Source organism: Molothrus ater, chromosome 27, assembly GCF_012460135.2.
Source record: "Molothrus ater isolate BHLD 08-10-18 breed brown headed cowbird chromosome 27, BPBGC_Mater_1.1, whole genome shotgun sequence".
Lineage (NCBI taxonomy): Eukaryota > Metazoa > Chordata > Aves > Passeriformes > Icteridae > Molothrus > Molothrus ater.
In genome coordinates, this window is record NC_050504.2 from 2,144,891 (window position 1) to 2,158,996 (window position 14,106).

A 14,106-nucleotide genomic window follows, 5' to 3' on the forward strand; every position below is an offset into this window, starting at 1 on the left:
AGAGGAGGCAGAATGCTTGGATCATGGTCTGGTGGCATTCCATGCAGGCTCATGACCTGAACCTGTGTCATTCCTGTGGATTTCTTTGTGGCAAAGCTCTCAGGGCATCACTCTCATTCTTCCTCTATCCCTGCCCATCTCTCCTGCATCCCTTTGTGACATCCCATGAGTTTTCACGTGTAGCCTATTTTCCTGGCCCATTTTGGGAATGGATAGGGGACAGAAGGTGTTCTTTGTGGTCTTGTTTCCTCTCTATTGCATCTCCCTTTGGTCAGCACTCCATGGCTGCTTCTGCAGCTCATTCCTGCTCTTGCCCTGGGCTGGACTCTGAGCTGTGCTCAGTGGCCCTTGGCTGGATGGATGGTGCCCAGCAAGCTGCTCTGTCAATCCCCTTTCTCAGGCAGAAAGACAAGCGAAAACCAAACTGACACCAACACTAAGTTTGAGAGAAGGCAGTTTTCCAAAGCTAAAATGAAAGATTATGCAAGCACAAGTACACTGGGAAAGAAAATCAATTTATGGCCTCCTTCCCTCAGGAAGTGATGGCTGGCAATTTCCCAGGAAGCAGGGCTTCTTCCTGTGTCATGGTTGCTCCTTATGGCACACTTTGTACCTAAGGCTGCAGGAATGGGCTCTGTGAGAAGAGTCCAGTGGCTCCAGCCAGCTTTGACTGAGTCAGCTCCAGCTGTGTCCAAAGGGCACTCAGCGCTGCCCAGCACTGAGCACATTTGTCCCACTGCTGATGCCTCTGAGAAAGCAGATTTCATTGGAAATGGTTTCGTCTGGAAGGCAACTTCAAGACCTTTTCTTTCCACTCTTCCCTTCCTCAACAGGTGGGCACCCACTAAACCAGCTTGCTCCAAGCTGTGTCCATCCTGGTCGGGCACACTTCCAGGGCTGAGGAATCTAAAACCCTTCCTGGGCAGTTTATTACAATGCCTCAACAGCCTCGCATAGAGGGACATCTTTGTCAGCTCCAAGGGAAAAGGAACAAACTAAATGGCACTGCAGGGATTGCAAAGCTGTGCTTCCTCCACCCATTTCCAAGTGAGCAAAATGGAAGAGTTGTCACAGAAAGAAGGAGAAATCAGAGGCCAAGGTTTGAATGCAAAAAAGGAACTTTATTGAGTGAAAAGTAGAGAAGGAGAAGGCTCAAAGAAAGCAGCTGAGGGAAGACACTATGATAAAGTGGGGATGTCTGATGTCCTGGGCTGCCAAGGGAAGGAAGCCAGCAGGTCCCACTGGCTGGCATTGAGTGGTGGTGACAGGAAAGGAAAGGAAGAGGGAAAAAAAAAAAGGAGAAGAAAAGGAGACAATAGTCCAAAGCCTTAAGGGCAATATTCCAGAATTCCTTTCTCAGTCCATTTCCATGATCCGAGCTCTTGGAGGTTCTTGCCTGAGGACATTGGCGGCACCATCTTTAGCAGGGACGACAGCATCTGCTGCCACCATAGCAGTTGGCGATGCAGGAGATATCAAAGCCCCCAGAGCTGATGGGCACTCCCTCAGAGCTGAGGATGCTGCCCACAGCAGCAGAGGTGGAGGATCCCACGGCGGTGTTCTGGGGGGAGGAGCTGAGGATGGGCCCAGGCAGGGTCACCAGCACAGCAGGCGGCTGAATGACAACGTGGGAGCTCTGGCACTGCCTGACACAGCACTCATTGCAGCTGCTGGCCAGCGGGCAGGGGCCACCGGGCTGGCAGCAAGGCTCACAGGGCCGGCACTGCTGGCACTTCTCAGAGCAGGACATGTCTGGAGCCTGGCGCTGCACCTGGCACAGAGGGCAGGGAGGAAGCAGAGCACACGCACACCTCAGACACAGCCCGCAAGGCACCCCCAGCAGCACAAGGCCCCTGCTGCCTGCACAGCTCCAGCCTGGCCAGCCCCAACCTGGGCATCCTTTGCCTCAGCCCAGCACGCTCCTGCCCAGCTCAGCCAGGCCCAGCTCTGCTCCTGCCTAACCTGGAGGAAAATCAGCACCTCAGCCCAGCCTCAGCCTCTGCACAGAACACACGCTCTCCCCTCTGCCCACACCAGCACCATTGCAGAACAGCCCCAGAAGGACAAGGAGCAGCAACAAGGGCCAGAAAGGTCAATGCTGCCATGCACAGCGTGCAGGAGAAAGGGGCTTCCAACTCACCTGGTTCCCAAGGAGCAGGAGGTGACAGGAGAGGTGGAGAGAGCCCCCAGTTGGGCTGCCTTTTATCCTGGCCCCACAGTGCCTCAGGGCCCACAGTTTGTGCTGTGTAGGTGACGATATTCCTGCATGATCCCAAATGAATGGAAAGATCTCTGGGAATGGAATGGCATGAGTTGGATTTTCCCTCTACAATGACTTTGCATTTCCTGGCTTACCTCATTCCCAATCCCTCAGGGACACTTCATCTGAGAGCTGGTATGCAAGATTCCATGATTCCTGGGGCCAAGGATGTGTCCGTGTGGGTAAGAGACATGAACTAGGTGAAGAAAGGATCACAAGGAAGGAGGTGATGGCTGCCTGAGGCATTCTTTGGGATATTTCATGTTCCTTCTGACTGGAAGTGCCTCATCTTCTCCCAGGCCGTCCAGTCTTTGGCTCATCAGCCAACTGCTCTCCTTCATGCCTTACATTTGAGGTAAAACCTCTTTGCCTTCCTCCTCATCCTACACAGTGCATGAGACTCCTGTAGCAGTGCTGCCTGAGCTTCTGTCCTGCTTGGTGTTGCCAGAATCTGCTCTGGCTGGGAGCTCCCCAGCATCTCCTCAGTCCCATCCCTTCCTCAGGCCTCTGCCCCATGTGCTCCCCCACAGACATGTGTGTGGCAGTGTGGCTGTGGCCCCAGTGTGTGCCAGTGTCTGCACATGCCTGTGCTTGTGCCCTGCTGGGAACAGCCCCTGAGAGCCTCTGGCCTGCACGGGGATGGTTGTGCACAGGGCTGGGCCCTTGTGTGCAGCACCCTGGCCGTGTGCCTGTGCCCGTGTGCTGGGCTCTGTGCTCTGGGCTCATCTCTGAGCACACCTGGCCAGGCTAGCAGTGTGTCAGTGCCCTGGCTGTGTGTGCACAGCTGGGCCTGAGCTGAGCTCTCAGCCCAGCCATTGCACGGCCTGTAGGGCCTTCCCTGCCCAGCAGTGCCAGCCACTGACACACACTCAGCCCCCAGTTGCTTCTCTGCAGGAGCCTGGACAGGGCCACGGCACCCACATCTCTCAAGGACAATCCCAAACCCAGGCCATGCCTGTGTTGCCACCTCCAGGCAGCCTTGGGGCCCTCAGCTGTTGCCCACGGTCATTGCTCCTGAATCATGAAGAAATTTTGAGGTGACACGCTTCTGGTGTCTCCTCAGATTGGGAGGAGTGCTGTGGCCACACTGGCCTTTGTCCTCCGCCAGGAGCTCTGGGAAAATGTTTCTCTTAAAGAGAATGAGGCATTTGAGGAAAAGAGTTTAGCCATGTCTGGGAGGTGGAGGTAGGGAAGTTGAAAAGGACCGTCATAAAGAACAGCATTTCATTCTGATAAGAAGAGTATCCACGAACAGCCCAGTCTTGAGGAAATACCTTAAGGATGTAAATTAGGCAAACAGAAGTCCTGCAAATGGCATGTAGGGGGGCAGCTCAGTTCTGCAAGATTGACAAAGCAGAAGTTCTGCTAAAGAACAATATTGGCCTGACTAAAATGTGGCAGTGGAGCACCAGCTACCTAAGAAGGACATCAGGCTTCAGGACAGACTCCCAAGAAGTATAGAAGGACATGTGAAAAGGATGGCAACTATGTAAAATAAGTCAAGTGTGTTGGGCCAGCTAACGGATATGTAATCAGTGCATCTGATAAAAATATCTCTTTAACAGAATGCCTGGTGCACTCAGAGCATGTTGGCAGGGCTGCATGGCTGGTGGCAAAAACATGGTGAGGAACTTGCCCATGCAGATCGTAGATGAATTGACTTCTCAGCACTCCTCTAGGAATCTTTGAATTGCTGGAACTTTTTGGCAATGGTACCTAAAAGCAGCAGTTCTACTAGTGAGAGAAGAGGAGGAAGTGAGGACATGTAAGGGAAAGCAACATGGTGGCACCAAGGTCAGTGGAAAAAAGAGGGAGAGGAAATGCTTCAAGCATTGGTGCCAAGATTCTTCTGCAAGCCATGGCAAGCACCATGGTGAAACAAACTGTCCCCCTGTAATCCATGAAGTCCACGGTGGATGCAGAGATCCACTGGAACTCATAGGAAAAGGGCTCACACTGGAGCGGGTGGATGCCGGAGAAAGCTGTGATCCAGTGGGAGACCCAAATACAGCAAGAGGGCTCCTGCTTCCAGAGAGAGAGGGAGAGAGCCCTTGCTTCCAAACTAGAACAGCCTATCCTTAGAAAACTGCACCCCATGGATGAGTGACCCGTGCCACAGCAGTTTGGGGAAGACTGTTTGCCCGTGGGAGGGACCCCATGGCATAGCAGAGAAAAGACTCCTGTCCCTGAGCAAACAGAAGATCTTGAGTTAGGAACTGACCAAAACCCAAATGCCCTGCCTCCATTCACTATCAGTGAATAAGAGGGAGAGGCTGGGAGTGAAAAAAAAGGTGGTTTAAAGACTTACTTCTCATTACCCTCCTCTGACTCGGTTAATAATAAATTTATTTTAAAACTTGAAATTTGAACCTCTTTTGTCCTTGGAGTGATTTCCTCCCAGTGCTTACCTAACTCATCAGCCCTTTGTTAATTTTTTTCCCCTCTCCTCTGCCCAACTATAGCAGAAGAGGGTGAGCCAATGAATTTTGGTGGCTGGCATTTGGGCAGTATCAAACCAGAACCTATTTGGAGATAAGTAGTAGACAATCTAAAAGGGGCATGGTAAAAAAATCCCCCCTTGGCTGCATTGTGCGACATTGGAGGAAGATTGGTGGTTCCTGGATGAACCAGCAAAGGACCCCAAAGAAAACCTGTTCCCAAACAGCTCTTTTGTGTGGTTGATGGAATGCTAATTGTGAAACCCCTCGGTCCTGCCTGTCTGGACAGAACCTGGGACAAATATTATGTGTGAGGACAGTTTGAAGAAAAAAGGTCATGGGCTTTCCCCCGGCCCCCCTGGTTTCCATTCCCTGCCATCTTCGCCCTGAGAGTCATTTCAGTTGAGGAGCCATGGATGTGTTTGATAGCTACCACGTAAAGGGCAAAAAGTCAAATCCACTGTAGGGAGTCCCACCCTCTACTTCTCAACATTTTCTCCTGAGCTCGGAAGAGAAAAGAAAATCAGAGGCCAAGGCTTGGATGCAAAACAATTTTATTAAGACTAAAGAAGAAAAGGAGGAGGCTCACGGAAGGCATCTGGAGCAGCCACTAAGGTGCAGTGGGGGTGTCCATTTGCCTGGCCTCCAGAGATAGGGAGGGAGAGAAGCCAACAGGTCCCACTAAGCACACATCGCATGGTGGTGACAGGAAAGGCATGCAAAAGAAAGGGAACAGAGTTGCAGAAGGCTACAGTAAGCTAAAGCATAAATTTAACATTCCAAAACATCCATCTTCATTCCAGCACCAGGTTCTGAGGTCTTGGAGGTTCTTTCTTAAGGATGTCACCAGCAGCTTTAGCAGGGACGACAACAACTGCTGCCATAGCAGTTGGTGATGCAGGAGATGTCAAAGCCCCCAGAGCTGATGGGCACTCCCTGAGAGCTGAGGATGCTGCCAACAGCAGCAGAGGTGGAGGATCCCACGGCGGTGTTCTGTGGAGAGGAGCTGAGGATGGGCCCAGGCAGGGTCACCAGCACAGCAGGCGGCTGAATGACAACGTGGGAGCTCTGGCACTGCCTGACACAGCACTCATTGCAGCTGCTGGCCAGCGGGCAGGGCCCACAGGGCTGGCAGCAAGGGTCACAGGGCTTGCAGCAGGACATGGCTGGGGCTCACAGGTGCACCTGGCACAGAGGGCAGGGAGAAGCACAAAGTGAGGACACATGAGAAGCAGCACTGCACCACCCAAACACCCTGCAGCCAAGGCACCTCCTGGCCCACATTGCAGTGCCCAGCTCAAAGCCCAGGAGCCACCTCAGACAAGTCCCAGCCTCTCTCTGTCTGCACAAGACCTTCTCTCCCCTGCCCTCTCCCAGCACATGCAGCTCCCAGCCCTGTGCTAAGACAGCCCCTCTCAGCTGAGACCTCCAGCCAGGCAAGAGCTGCTCTAGAAGCAGCAGCAGCTGCAGGAGGAGAAGAGGCTTCCCACTCACCTGATTCCTGAAGAGGAGAAGGAGGTGAGAGAAGTGGATGGGAGGGCAGAGACTTGGGCTGCCTTTTATAGCAGTCCTGCCCTGCCTCAGGCCCACAGGCACCTTAGTGGAAGCCATAATTTTGTGACCAGCTCATGTCAAATGTGCACCATCCCAGTTAATGGTAGGGGCTGTGTCCTGATTTCCTGTACTGCAGCCTCTATTTCCTGGCTTCTGCCCTTTGCATTCCTATCTAAAGAATCCTTCTAGTGCCAGCAATGAGAGATCCAAGAACTTCCAGGATATGAACATGTCAGAGGAGTCAGAATGCTTGGATCATGGTCTGGTGGCATTCCATGCAGGCACATGACCTGAACCTGTGTCATTCCTGTGGGTTTCTTTGTGGCAAAGCTCTCAGGGCATCACTCTCATTCTTCCTCTATCCCTGCCCATCTCTCCTGCATCCCTTTGTGACATCGCATGCGTTTTCACGTGCAGCCTGTTTTCCTGGCCCATTTTGGGAATGGATAGGGGACAGAAGGTGTTCTTTGTGGTCTTGTTTCCTCTCTATTACGTCTCCCTTTGGTCAGCACTCCATGGCTGCTTCTGCAGCTCATTCCTGCTCTTGCCCTGGCCTGGACTCTGAGCTGTGCTCAGTGGCCCTTGGCTGGATGGATGGTGCCCAGCAAGCTGCTCTGTCAATCCCCTTTCTCAGGCAGAAAGACAAGAGAAAACCAAACTGACACCAACACTAAGTTTGAGAGAAGGCAGTTTTCCAAAGCTAAAATGAAAGTTTATGCAAGCACAAGTACACTGGGAAAGAAAATCAATTTATGGCCTCCTTCCCTCAGGAAGTGATGGCTGGTAATTTCCCAGGAAGCAGGGCTTCTTCCTGTGTCATGGTTGCTCCTGATGGCACACTTTGTACCTAAGGCTGCAGGAATGGGCTCTGTGAGAAGAGTCCAGTGGCTCCAGCCAGCTTTGACTGAGTCAGCTCCAGCTGTGTCCAAAGGGCACTCAGCGCTGCCCAGCACTGAGCACATTTGTCCCACTGCTGATGCCTCTGAGAAAGCAGATTTCATTGGAAATGGTTTCGTCTGGAAGGCAACTTCAAGACCTTTTCTTTCCACTCTTCCCTTCCTCAACAGGTGGGCACCCACTAAACCAGCTTGCTCCAAGCTGTGTCCATCCTGGTCGGGCACACTTCCAGGGTTGAGGAATCTAAAACCCTTCCTGGGCAGTTTATTACAATGCCTCAACAGCCTCACATAGAGGGACATCTTTGTCAGCTCCAAGGGAAAAGGAACAAACTAAATGGCACTGCAGGGATTGCAAAGCTGTGCTTCCTCCACCCATTTCCAAGTGAGCAAACTGGAAGAGTTGTCACAGAAAGAAGGAGAAATCAGAGGCCGAGGTTTGAATGCAAAAAAGGAACTTTATTGAATCAAAAGTAGAGAAGGAGAAGGCTCAAAGAAAGCACCTGAGGGAAGACACTATGATAAAGTGGGGATGTCTGATGTCCTGGGCTGCCAAGGGAAGGAAGCCAGCAGGTCCCACTGGCTGGCATTGAGTGGTGGTGACAGGAAAGGAAAGGAAGAGGGAAAAAAAAAAAGGAGAAGAAAAGGAGACAATAGTCCAAAGCCTTAAGGGCAATATTCCAGAATTCCTTTCTCAGTCCATTTCCATGATCCGAGCTCTTGGAGGTTCTTGCCTGAGGACATTGGCGGCACCATCTTTAGCAGGGACGACAGCACCTGCTGCCACCATAGCAGTTGGTGATGCAGGAGATGTCAAAGCCCCCAGAGCTGATGGGCACTCCCTCAGAGCTGAGGATGCTGCCAACAGCAGCAGAGGTGGAGGATCCCACGGCGGTGTTCTGGGGGGAGGAGCTGAGGATGGGCCCAGGCAGGGTCACCAGCACAGCAGGCGGCTGAATGACAACGTGGGAGCTCTGGCACTGCCTGACACAGCACTCATTGCAGCTGCTGGCCAGCGGGCAGGGGCCACCGGGCTGGCAGCAAGGCTCACAGGGCCGGCACTGCTGGCACTTCTCAGAGCAGGACATGTCTGGAGCCTGGCGCTGCACCTGGCACAGAGGCCAGGGAGGAAGCAGAGCACACGCACACCTCAGACACAGCCCGCAAGGCACCCCCAGCACCACAAGGCCCCTGCTGCCTGCACAGCTCCAGCCTGGCCAGCCCCAACCTGGGCATCCTTTGCCTCAGCCCAGCACGCTCCTGCCCAGCTCAGCCAGGCCCAGCTCTGCTCCTGCCTAACCTGGAGGAAAATCAGCACCTCAGCCCAGCCTCAGCCTCTGCACAGAACACACGCTCTCCCCTCTGCCCCCACAAGCACCATTGCAGAATAGCCCCAGAAGGACAAGGAGCAGCAACAAGGGCCAGAAAGGTCAATGCTGCCATGCACAGGGTGCAGGAGAAAGGGGCTTCCAACTCACCTGGTTCCCAAGGAGCAGGAGGTGACAGGAGAGGTGGAGAGAGCCCCCAGTTGGGCTGCCTTTTATCCTGGCCCCACAGTGCCTCAGGGCCCACAGTTTGTGCTGTGTAGGTGACGATATTCCTGCATGATCCCAAATGAATGGAAAGATCTCTGGAATGGAATGGCATGAGTTGGATTTTCCCTCTACAATGACTTTGCATTTCCTGGCTTACCTCATTCCCAATCCCTCAGGGACACTTCATCTGAGTGCTGGTATGCAAGATTCCATGATTCCTGGGGCCAAGGATGTGTCCGTGTGGGTAAGAGACATGAACTAGGTGCAGAAAGGATCACAAGGAAGGAGGTGTTGGCTGCCTGAGGCATTCTTTGGGATATTTCATGTTCCTGCTGACTGGAAGTGCCTCATCTTCTCCCAGGCCTCCAGTCTTTGGCTCATCAGCCAACTGCTCTCCTTCATGCCTTGCATTTGAGGTAAAACCTCTTTGCCTTCCTCCTCATCCTACACAGTGCATGAGACTCCTGTAGCAGTGCTGCCTGAGCTTCTGTCCTGCTTGGTGTTGCCAGAATCTGCTCTGGCTGGGAGCTCCCCAGCATCTCCTCAGTCCCATCCCTTCCTCAGGCCTCTGCCCCATGTGCTCCCCCACAGACATGTGTGTGGCAGTGTGGCTGTGGCCCCAGTGTGTGCCAGTGTCTGCACATGCCTGTGCTTGTGCCCTGCTGGGAACAGCCCCTGAGAGCCTCTGGCCTGCACGGGGATGGTTGTGCACAGGGCAGGGCCCTTGTGTGCAGCGCCCTGGCCGTGTGCCTGTGCCTGTGTGCTGGGCTCTGTGCTCTGGGCTCATCTCTGAGCACACCTGGCCAGGCTGGCAGTGTGTCAGTGCCCTGGCTGTGTGTGCACAGCTGGGCCTGAGCTGAGCTCTCAGCCCAGCCATTGCACGGCCTGTAGGGCCTTCCCTGCCCAGCAGTGCCAGCCACTGACACACACTCAGCCCCCAGTTGCTTCTCTGCAGGAGCCTGGACAGGGCCACAGCACCCACATCTCTCAAGGACAATCCCAAACCTAGGCCATGCCTGTGTTGCCACCTCCAGGCAGCCTTGGGGCCCTCAGCTGTTGCCCAGGTTCCTTGTTCCCGACTCATGGAGAAGGGTTGATATGACAGGGTTCGGGTGACTCTGTGGGGATGGGGGAGGCCCCTGACCACAGAGGCCTTTGCCTCATTGTCCAGGAGCTGTGGGAAAATGATGCTGTCACTGAGAATGAGGGATGTGGAGAGAAACTGTTATCCGTGTCTGGGAGGTGAATGCTGGAATATGGGCGAGTTTTTGCTCTCTCAAATCCAGAAGAGGAAACAGTGGCAGCCTTCAACATGGTGCGAGGATACTTTTGGTTTTGGTTCCACTGTCGTGCTCACATGATCCTGTGAAAGCATTCAGCTCTGCCTGTGAACTTAGAAGCTGAGCAAAAGACTAATGTGAGGGAGGTGTTTGAAGAGAGGAGGTTGTGGAATATCCCCAGGCACTGCTGTTTCCCATTCTCTGTCACCATTTGACATCATCATCTCCTGATGATCACTATTTTGGGGAAGCCAGGGGTTTGTTTGGGAGCTACAATAGAAAGCCACAAAGCAAAGGCCACCACGGAGCATCCACCCTCGGCTTCCTCCAGCTTTAGCCGTGAGCTGAATGGAAGAGTTCCCAAACACGGAAGGAGAAAGTAGAGGGCCAGGTTTGGATGCAAAAGAACTTTATTGAGTCTAAGGAAGAGAAGGAGGCAGCTCAAAGAGGACACCAGGAGTAGACGCAGGGGGACAGTGGGGGTGTCCATTTGCCTGGCCTGCAGAGGGATGGAGGGAGGCAAACAGGCCCCACTAGGCTGGCATTGGGTGGCACAGACAGGAAAGGCAGGGAAGGGAAGAGAGTGGAAAGAAACAGGAGTAAATGAAGGGCACAAATCCATTGTTCCAAAGATCCATCTTCAGTGCAGCTCCATGTTCTGAGGTTGTGGAGGTTCTTGCCTGAGGATGTTTGCAGCAGCTTTAGCAGGGGCGACAACAACTGCTGCCATAGCAGTTGGTGATGCAGGAGATGTCAAAGCCCCCAGAGCTGATGGGCACTCCGCCACAGCTGAGGATGTTGCCAACAGCAGCAGAGGTGGAGGATCCCACGGCGGTGTTCTGGGGGAAGGAGCTGAGGATGGGGCCAGGCAGGGTCACCAGCACAGGGGAGGGTTCAATGACAACGTGGGAGCTCTGGCACTGCCTGACACAGCACTCATTGCAGCTGCTGGCCAGCGGGCAGGGGCCACAGGGCTGGCAGCAAGGGTCACAGGGCTTGCAGCAGGACATGGCTGGGGCTCACAGGTGCACCTGGCACAGAGGGCAGGGAGAAGCACAAAGTGAGGACACGTGAGAAGCAGCACAGCACCCAAACAACCTGCAGCCAAGGCACCTCCTGGCCCACATTGCAGTGCCCAGCTCAAAGCCCAGGAGCCACCTCAGACAAGTCCCAGCCTCTCTTTCTGTCTGCACAAGATCTTCTCTCCCCTGCCCTCTTTTAGCAGAAGCAGATCCCAGCCATGGGCTATTGGAGCCCCTCTCAACTGAGACCTCCAGGCAGGCAAGAGCTGCTCTTGAAGCAGCAGCCGGAGGAGGAGAAGAGGCTTCCCACTCACCTGATTCCTGAAGAGGAGAAGGAGGTGAGAGAAGTGGCTGAGAGAGCAGAGACTTGGGCTGCCTTTTATAGCAGTCCTGCCCTGCCTCAGGCCCACAGGCACCTTAGTGGAAGCCATAATTTTGTGACCAGCTCATGTCAAATGTGCACCATCCCAGCTAATGGTAGGGGCTGTGTCCTGATTTCCTGCACTGCAGCCTCTATTTCCTGGCTTCTGCCCTGTGCGTTCCTATCTAAAGAATCCTTCTAGTGCCAGCAATGAGAGATCCCAGAACTTCCAGGATATGAACACGTCAGAGGAGGCAGAATGCTTGGATCATGGTCTGGTGGCATTCCATGCAGGCTCATGACCTGAACCTGTGTCATTCCTGTGGATTTCTTTGTGGCAAAGCTCTCAGGGCATCACTCTCATTCTTCCTCTATCCCTGCCCATCTCTCCTGCATCCCTTTGTGACATCCCATGCTTTTTCACGTGTAGCCTATTTTCCTGGCCCATTTTGGGAATGGATAGGGGACAGAAGGTGTTCTTTGTGGTCTTGTTTCCTCTCTATTGCATCTCCCTTTGGTCAGCACTCCATGGCTGCTTCTGCAGCTCATTCCTGCTCTTGCCCTGGCCTGGACTCTGAGCTGTGCTCAGTGGCCCTTGGCTGGATGGATGGTGCCCAGCAAGCTGCTCTGTCAATCCCCTTTCTCAGGCAGAAAGACAAGAGAAAACCAAACTGACACCAACACTAAGTTTGAGAGAAGGCAGTTTTCCAAAGCTAAAATGAAAGTTTATGCAAGCACAAGTACACTGGGAAAGAAAATCAATTTATGGCCTCCTTCCCTCAGGAAGTGATGGCTGGCAATTTCCCAGGAAGCAGGGCTTCTTCCTGTGTCATGGTTGCTCCTGATGGCACACTTTGTACCTAAGGCTGCAGGAATGGGCTCTGTGAGAAGAGTCCAGTGGCTCCAGCCAGCTTTGACTGAGTCAGCTCCAGCTGTGTCCAAAGGGCACTCAGCGCTGCCCAGCACTGAGCACATTTGTCCCACTGCTGATGCCTCTGAGAAAGCAGATTTCATTGGAAATGGTTTCGTCTGGAAGGCAACTTCAAGACCTTTTCTTTCCACTCTTCCCTTCCTCAACAGGTGGGCACCCACTAAACCAGCTTGCTCCAAGCTGTGTCCATCCTGGTCGGGCACACTTCCAGGGTTGAGGAATCTAAAACCCTTCCTGGGCAGTTTATTACAATGCCTCAACAGCCTCACATAGAGGGACATCTTTGTCAGCTCCAAGGGAAAAGGAACAAACTAAATGGCACTGCAGGGATTGCAAAGCTGTGCTTCCTCCACCCATTTCCAAGTGAGCAAACTGGAAGAGTTGTCACAGAAAGAAGGAGAAATCAGAGGCCGAGGTTTGAATGCAAAAAAGGAACTTTATTGAATCAAAAGTAGAGAAGGAGAAGGCTCAAAGAAAGCACCTGAGGGAAGACACTATGATAAAGTGGGGATGTCTGATGTCCTGGGCTGCCAAGGGAAGGAAGCCAGCAGGTCCCACTGGCTGGCATTGAGTGGTGGTGACAGGAAAGGAAAGGAAGAGGGAAAAAAAAAAAGGAGAAGAAAAGGAGAAAATAGTCCAAAGCCTTAAGGGCAATATTCCAGAATTCCTTTCTCAGTCCATTTCCATGATCCGAGCTCTTGGAGGTTCTTGCCTGAGGACGCTGGCGGCACCATCTTTAGCAGGGACGACAGCATCTGCTGCCACCATAGCAGTTGGTGATGCAGGAGATGTCAAAGCCCCCAGAGCTGATGGGCACTCCCTCAGAGCTGAGGATGCTGCCAACAGCAGCAGAGGTGGAGGATCCCACGGCGGTGTTCTGGGGGGAGGAGCTGAGGATGGGCCCAGGCAGGGTCACCAGCACAGCAGGCGGCTGAATGACAACGTGGGAGCTCTGGCACTGCCTGACACAGCACTCATTGCAGCTGCTGGCCAGCGGGCAGGGGCCACCGGGCTGGCAGCAAGGCTCACAGGGCCGGCACTGCTGGCACTTCTCAGAGCAGGACATGTCTGGAGCCTGGCGCTGCACCTGGCACAGAGGGCAGGGAGGAAGCAGAGCACACGCACACCTCAGACACAGCCCGCAAGGCACCCCCAGCAGCACAAGGCCCCTGCTGCCTGCACAGCTCCAGCCTGGCCAGCCCCAACCTGGGCATCCTTTGCCTCAGCCCAGCACGCTCCTGCCCAGCTCAGCCAGGCCCAGCTCTGCTCCTGCCTAACCTGGAGGAAAATCAGCACCTCAGCCCAGCCTCAGCCTCTGCACAGAACACACGCTCTCCCCTCTGCCCCCACAAGCACCATTGCAGAATAGCCCCAGAAGGACAAGGAGCAGCAACAAGGGCCACAAAGGTCAATGCTGCCATGCACAGGGTGCAGGAGAAAGGGGCTTCCAACTCACCTGGTTCCCAAGGAGCAGGAGGTGACAGGAGAGGTGGAGAGAGCCCCCAGTTGGGCTGCCTTTTATCCTGGCCCCACAGTGCCTCAGGGCCCACAGTTTGTGCTGTGTAGGTGACGATATTCCTGCATGATCCCAAATGAATGGAAAGATCTCTGGGAATGGAATGGCATGAGTTGGATTTTCCCTCTACAATGACTTTGCATTTCCTGGCTTACCTCATTCCCAATCCCTCAGGGACACTTCATCTGAGTGCTGGTATGCAAGATTCCATGATTCCTGGGGCCAAGGATGTGTCCGTGTGGGTAAGAGACATGAACTAGGTGAAGAAAGGATCACAAGGAAGGAGGTGATGGCTGCCTGAGGCATTCTTTGG

At 53.7% G+C, this 14,106-nt stretch overlaps 1 pseudogene; it reads right to left on the minus strand.

Moving 5' to 3' along the window:
- Positions 1–10,664: 10,664 nt before the first annotated feature.
- On the minus strand, positions 10,665–12,558 carry LOC118696481 (feather keratin Cos1-2-like; annotated as a pseudogene).
- Positions 12,559–14,106: the final 1,548 nt, after the last annotated feature.